The following is a 7,015-nucleotide window of genomic DNA, read 5'->3' on the forward strand; positions in this document are numbered from 1 at the left end:
AAGATTACAGGGCAGGTCGTGCGAGAGGAGTCCTCAGCCCGTCTTGCAGGGAGAAACCAGAGGAAAATCCCCTGGCCTCATTTCTCCAAACTTTGCTTTGATTTTCTTTTTTTCATTTTTTTTTTTTTTCCAAAAGTTTCTTCATCACAGATTTCCGGAAGCATCATCCCTGGCAGCTCACACAACAAGTTTTGGCAAAAACCAAAGTCTTAGTTTTCATTGGGCTGGAGGAAGTTCGAACCATGCCCGCCCCACCCCCCCCAACCAGATGCACAAAGGAATAAACTCCCCCAGCCCAATTAAGGAGCAGGCGCTGGGATGAAAGGAATTCCAGCCTGTTGACAAACTGTATTTCTCATTTTCACATAAAAGTCACAAGATGGAACTTGTTGGCTTGGGGTAGGGGGTGGGGGTTGGCGCCCGAGTTGGGGTTTAGAAATGTGGGGGGCAGGAGGCTTACAAGGGAGGTGGAAGCTGGAGCATCACCAACTGGGGCCCAAGCTGCCCATCTCTGCCTGGCTGCGTTACCTGCGCTGTGGGTTCCCACCTGGCACGCTCCAGCCCACTCCACAGAGCAAGGCAGGTGTGGGGTGGCTGGGGGGACAGGTTCTTAACTCTTTGCACGCTTAGTCATGTCATGTATAAGGCAGGGACGATAACACCACCCACCTGTGGGCTGCAAGCAGGTTCAAGTGGTATTGGTGTGAAACACAGCTTCTGGCAGGCGGATGCGCCCGGAAATAGTAGTGGTATTGGCTGTCTTTGCTGTGGTTACTTATTCCTCATCAGGACCACTCCCACATGCCACCTTCCTGGATTAGCAAAACTAGCTCCCCTGCTTCCTCCTCATAGAGCTTCCCAAGGCCCAGGGGAAAGCTGGGCACAAAATAGGTGCTTAATAATGATTCAGTGCTGCCTGGCTGCTAAGGGTTGCATTTATGATGTGGGTCCCATGCTGCGCGCCCCCAGGTATGGGTGGCTGTCCCTGTTAGAAGCTACGTGACCAAAGCGCCTGGGGCCTGAATTTGTGCTCCTTACACACACTCATGCACTTACACACACACATTCAACATGCTTGCCCACTCGTTCACACAATCACATATTCATTCACACACACTCACATGTTTGCACACTCACACACGCCAACACTTGTTTGCATACGTATGCACACACGTTCATGCAGTCACATACGTATACACACTCCTGTGTGCTCACACTCTTAACACTCACGTGCTCATGCATTTATACACGTATGCGCACTCTCAGGTACCCACAGTCTAACACTTGTTGGCTCATGTCTGGACACTCTCCCACTCACATACATCCTCACTCACTCACACCCCTTAATGCTCACACACAGCATGTACACTCACCCACACGCTCACACCCAGCTTCACAGGACCAGCTGTGCAGGCGCTCCAGAGGCACTTGGGGTGGGGGGCAGGGGAGGGACCTCTCTGTTGGCTGCCCGACATTCCTCAAGGCAGGAGGCCTGGCCTAGGAAAATTCCAGTCCCTCCGGCCAGCTGACTCTGCCCTTCTTTCTCTGGCGGCCTGACATCGTGCTGGGGACGCTGCCCACAGGCCGGCCCGGGGACGCCATTCCTTTCTGAGCCTTCCTGGGGGCCCTGGGACACATCTGCTGCTCGCAGAGCCGGCCCGGGGAGGATCTGACACGTGGTCTAGAAAGCCAGGCACTGGCCCATGTGGCGTCCACGCCTGTCACTCCCACGATTCCTCCCATGCCCTTCTCAGCACCACGGGTCACATCCCAAAGAGGGCCACAGTCTACGCACAATCGCTTTTCACAGACGTTCCTGGAAACTCCGTCCTTTTGGGAGCCCTCAAACCAGCCGCCCCTCACCATCCTCTCCACTGCTGGCCTCTCAGGGGTCTTGATGGGCATGTGCAGGCGAAGGCCTGCTCACACGCTCCTCTCCCCACACAGTAGTCATCACGCTCAGGGCCACAGCCAGAGGTGGAACCCTAGTGAACCCTGGAGCCTGGTGACAAGCTGGTCACCCGAGGGTGGGGCTGTGATTCTGCAGCTGCTCCTAAGGCCGAAGCTATCTGGAGGAGGGGGAGTCCTCCTGGCACATGGCCTCTCCCCAACCTTGCTGGAGTCCCCATCAGATCCAGGGTTTTCAGGGACAGTGGGGACAATTTCTCTCAACAAGTCCTATGAGAGCCAGCATCCTGGTGACAGCGGGCAGAGCTATTTCTGAGCAGGCTTTTAAAACCGATCTCTATGGAGACAGCCCACGTATCCATCAATGGATGAGAGGAGGCACACATGTGGTCCATCCACACAATGGACTATTATCTGGCCCTGCCGAGAAACAAAATATTGCATGCTACAACATGGATGAACCTCAAAAACACTAGGTTAAGTAAAGGAAGTCAGGCACCCAAAGCCACCAATTGTAGGAATGGATTTATAAGAAATTGACCAAAGGAGGTGTATCCATAGAGACAGAAAGGAGAGTGTTGGTTGCCAGGGTCTTGGAGGAGGGAGGGCTAGGGGGTGATGGCTAAGGGATACAGGGTCTCCTTTTGGGGTGATGATAATGTTTGGAACTAGATAGAGGGGGTGTTGGGCTTTCCAGGCGGTACTAGTGATAAAGAATCTGCTTGCCAGTTCAGGAGACATAAATGACGTGGGTTCAATCCCTTGGTTAGGAAGATGCCCTGGAGGAGGGCATGGCAACGCACTTCAGTATTCTTGCCTGGAAAACCCCATGGACAGAGGAGCTTGGCAGGCTATAGTTCATAGGGTTGTTAAGAATCAGACATGACTGAAGTGACTTAACACGCAGAGTGGGTGTTTGTACAACATGGTGGATACTAAATGCCACTGAATTGTACACTTTAAAATGATTCATTTGATCACATGCATTTTACCTCAGTTAAAAAAAATTTGATCCCTGATTTTTAAAAGGATATTCATTATTCCAGAGGACACATTTGACAAGAGGAAAATCTATTTGATTTACGGCCCAAACACTTAGAAGTCAGGAGCTCTGCCCATCATGGAAATTTCATAAATAACTGGGCATTGGTTTTACTTGGAAAATTGGATCAGGCTGCTTGCTTGGCTGTTAACTTAGTTATGTGTTACACGCAAAGGGTCGGAAACCTCTAGCTCACAATTTCAGTCGAGTGGGAGAAATGAAGCCACAGCTTCATTCATGTGTTAAGGTGGAATCCTTTATCATGCTTTTCCAGGGGACCCTTGTTGAGGGGCACCTAGCCTGTCCTGTGACAGAAGAGGGGAGCATGACCACCCAGAATGTCAGCGTGAGGGGCAGGTGGTGAGGGACCCGGAGACTGGCGCAATTAAGAACAAAATGGAAACAGAGTCGTTTGACTCATGTAAGATTTTCCTGTTGTGTATTTGCTGAATGTCTTCCAGGCATGAAAATTATTCTGGGTGCTGGCGGGGGAAAGTTAAGGATAATGGTCACCATGGCCCCAGCAATAATAATAACACCAATAGTGATAATGCCCTTTACCAAGCAGTCACACATGTCAGCTTATGCAGTAACTGGTATGACACTGGGTGACCCAAATGATTCTTCTAAGTCTGCATGTCCACATCTGTACGAGACAAATAACAGTGTTCGCAATGCTGTTATAAATATTAAACTAAGGCTTAATGAGAAATAGTCCATTTTTAACAAAAGGTTCAACTCACATTGATTGTCAAGCATTATTGTCATCTGGGTCCAGTTCAGCTGTGCTGACAAGAGAGACATGCATTCATATGACATGATATTTCTAAAGAGTTTCACCTGCATTTGGTAAAGTGGAGATGCAGTCACTAGTCTTAAGAAGTGAGGTTGGGCTTTGTAGCATGAATGATAAGAGAATGCAAAACAAAACAGATAGTGCAAACCCAAGCAGATAATATGAAATAAAATAGTGCTCTAATCAGTTCAGTTCAGTTCAGTTGCCCAGTCGTGTCCGACTCTGCAACCCCATGAATCGCAGCACACCAGGCCTCCCTGTCCATCACCAACTCCCGGAGTTTACTCAAACTCATGCCCATTGAGTCAGTGATGTCATCCAGCCATCTCATCCTCTGTCATCTCCTTCTCCTCCTGCCCCTAATCCCTCCCAGCATCAGGATCTTTTCCAATGAGCCAACTCTTCACATGAGGAGGCCAAAGTACTGGAGTTTCAGTTTCAGCATCAGTCCTTCCAATGAACACCCAGGACTGACCTCCTTTAGGATGGACTGGTTGGATCTCCTTGCAGTCCAAGGGACTCTCAAGAGTCTTCTCCAACACCATAGTTCAAAAGCATCAATTTTTCAGTGCTCAGCTTTCCTCACAGTCCAACTCTCACATCCATACATGACCACTGGAAAAACCATAGTCTTGACTAGATGGACCTTTGTTGGCAAAGTAATGTCTCTGCTTTTTAATATGCTGTCTAGGTTGGTCATAACTTTCCTTCCAAGGAGTAAGCGTCTTTCAATTTCATGGCTGCAATCACCATCTGCAGTGATTTTGGAGCCCCAAAAAATAAAGTCTGACACTGTTTCCACTGTCTCTCCATCTATTTCCCATGAAGTGATGGGACCAGATGCCATGATCTTAGTTTTCTGAATGTTGAGCTTTAAACCAACTTTTTCACTCTCCTCTTTCACTTTCCTGAAGAGGCTCTTTAGTTCTTCTTCACTTTCTGCCATAAGGGTGGTGTCATCTGCATATCTGAGGTTACTGATATTTCTCCTGGCAATCTTGATTCCAGCTTGTGCTTCTTCCAGCCCAGCATTTCTCATGATGTACTTTTATTATTATAAAACTATGCTATTTCCAACATGGTCATGGGAAAGCCATTTCTAGATTACTGTACCAGGCTGAATTTGAAATGTTTGCTGAAGGTAGAAAGAGGAGGGTTGAGGAAACAATGGTGGACATGGACCAAGAGCAGGAGTCTGAAAGGACATGACATGGGGAGGATTTGAGCACTCTGAGAAAGGCTATAATACCATGCTCCCTGCAGACCCGACCGAGATTATGAAATGCCCTCTGGGCAGAAAGAGCCCTAGGCAGAGAACTTGCCAGCCTCAACCGAGGTGGAATAGTTAGTGCAGCATGGACAGGAAAGGCACATTGGGGAAAAAAAACAAAAAACTAATTCTATCACTGTCACCATCAGCATCATCCGCATCAGCATCACCTTCATCATCACCATCACTGCCACAGTCACCATCATTCTCACCATCATCAGAGGACCTGGCGAGTACAGTCCATGGGGTTGCAAAGAGTCAGACACAACATAGCAACTAAGAACAACAACAATCACCACCATCATCATCATTAACAATTTCTGAGCACTTACTCAGTTCCAGACACGACACAATGTACTCCACATGCATTATTCATTTAATCCTCCCAACAGCCTTATGTTTCAGGTTCTACAATGACCCCTTTGAACAGATAAGAAAACTGAGGCTCAGAGAGGCTAACTTGCCCAAGATCAGACAGCTGGGAATAGCAGGATCAGGATTTGGTGGAACCTGGGTGTTGTAACCACACATAGCCACTGTAAGTGTTCAGTGATTAAGCCCCGTGCAAGGGAAGCTGGGTTCTCTCCATGCCGCCTGGCAGGGGGTATTTTTTGCTGGGGATAATTACCATATGTGATTCTGCCAACTCACTGCATTTTACTAATTCTAAGACACATGTTTTTCATATTTTAACATCTTTGAAGTTGGGATGGTGTGTCATAGTTTGGTCTTGGATGACATACAATAATGGAATCAATGACGTCTTCAACTCAATGAAAAGTGAAGACTTAAGTTCCTGGAACAATTATGTTTCCTTCTCATGGCAGACACTGATTGTGTTGCTGTTGCCATTGGACTTAAACATTAAAAGGAAAAAGCAACTCCTAGATTAGCTATATATATAAATGATTTGTTGTTGTGTAACAAATAATCACAAAAATTTGCAGCTTACAAAGTCAATGTATTTTATATTGCAATTTTGTGGGCTTAAGCTCATGTGGGTGACTTTCTTTTCTACCTGGCATTGACAGTTTCCTTGGAGGTATTCAGCTATGGGAAGTGGTGTTCCTGACAGCCCAAATGATGTCACTCACAGCCCTTGATGTCACAGCCCTTGACAGGGCTGGCTGGAAGGCTGGGCTCAGCTAGCAGCATCGACCAGAGCACTACCTGTGGCCTCTTTAACATGTTGGCCCCAAAGTAGAAGGGCATCTTCCATAGTGGCTGAAAGCTTGTGTTTCAAGACCCCAAGGCAGAGCTGCAAGGTCTTTGATGGACTAGCCTTGGAAGGCAAGTGACATCTCTCTGATTCCATGTGGGAGAGAATTTCGTGAGGGAGCGAATGCTGGGAGGTGAGGCTTGGGCCATCTTGGAAGCTGGCTCCCATTCTAGGATTGAATATGGCCTCCTTCACCTTCCACTCTGGATTCACTCTATGGCTATTATTATTGGATACCTACTCTCTGTCAAACATTGTCCTCAGCAGCAAGTAAACAAGAGCCACAAAGTCCTGTCCTCACAGCAATGACACTACAATGGGAGGTAGAGTAGAAAAAAGTAGAAAAAGGCATCAGTAGGGAAGTTGGGAGTGAAGTGAAGTGAAGTCACTCAGTTGTGTCTGACTCTTTGTGACCCCATGGACTGTAGCCTACCAGGATCCTCTGTTCATGGAATTTTCCAGGCAAGAGTACTGGAGTGGGTTGCCATTTCCTTCTCCAGGGGGTCTTCCCAACCCAGGGATTGAACCTGGGTCTCCCGCATTGCAGGCAGACGCTTTACCATCTGAGCCACCAGGGAAGCCGGAGGTAACCTGGGTTCAGTCCCTGAACCAGGGACTGAGGGGGAACTGAGATGCCTGTAGGCCATGTGGCACAGCCAAAAAAAGAAAAAGTCTTAGACAAAGGATGGAATCATGATTGCTCTGAATGACAAACAGGAAGTAAATTGCTGGAAGAGCATTATGGGTGAGGGGAACAGCATATGCAAAGCCTGTAGGGTG

General features: G+C 47.9%; 1 non-coding gene across 1 annotated transcript; it reads right to left on the reverse strand.

Moving 5' to 3' along the window:
- Nucleotides 1-6,741: 6,741 nt before the first annotated feature.
- On the reverse strand, nucleotides 6,742-6,813 carry TRNAC-GCA (transfer RNA cysteine (anticodon GCA)). The gene has a single exon. It is a non-coding gene; the product is annotated as a tRNA-Cys (tRNA).
- Nucleotides 6,814-7,015: the final 202 nt, after the last annotated feature.

The sequence above is a fragment of the Dama dama genome, chromosome 5, assembly GCF_033118175.1.
Source record: "Dama dama isolate Ldn47 chromosome 5, ASM3311817v1, whole genome shotgun sequence".
Taxonomy (NCBI): Eukaryota; Metazoa; Chordata; class Mammalia; order Artiodactyla; family Cervidae; genus Dama; species Dama dama.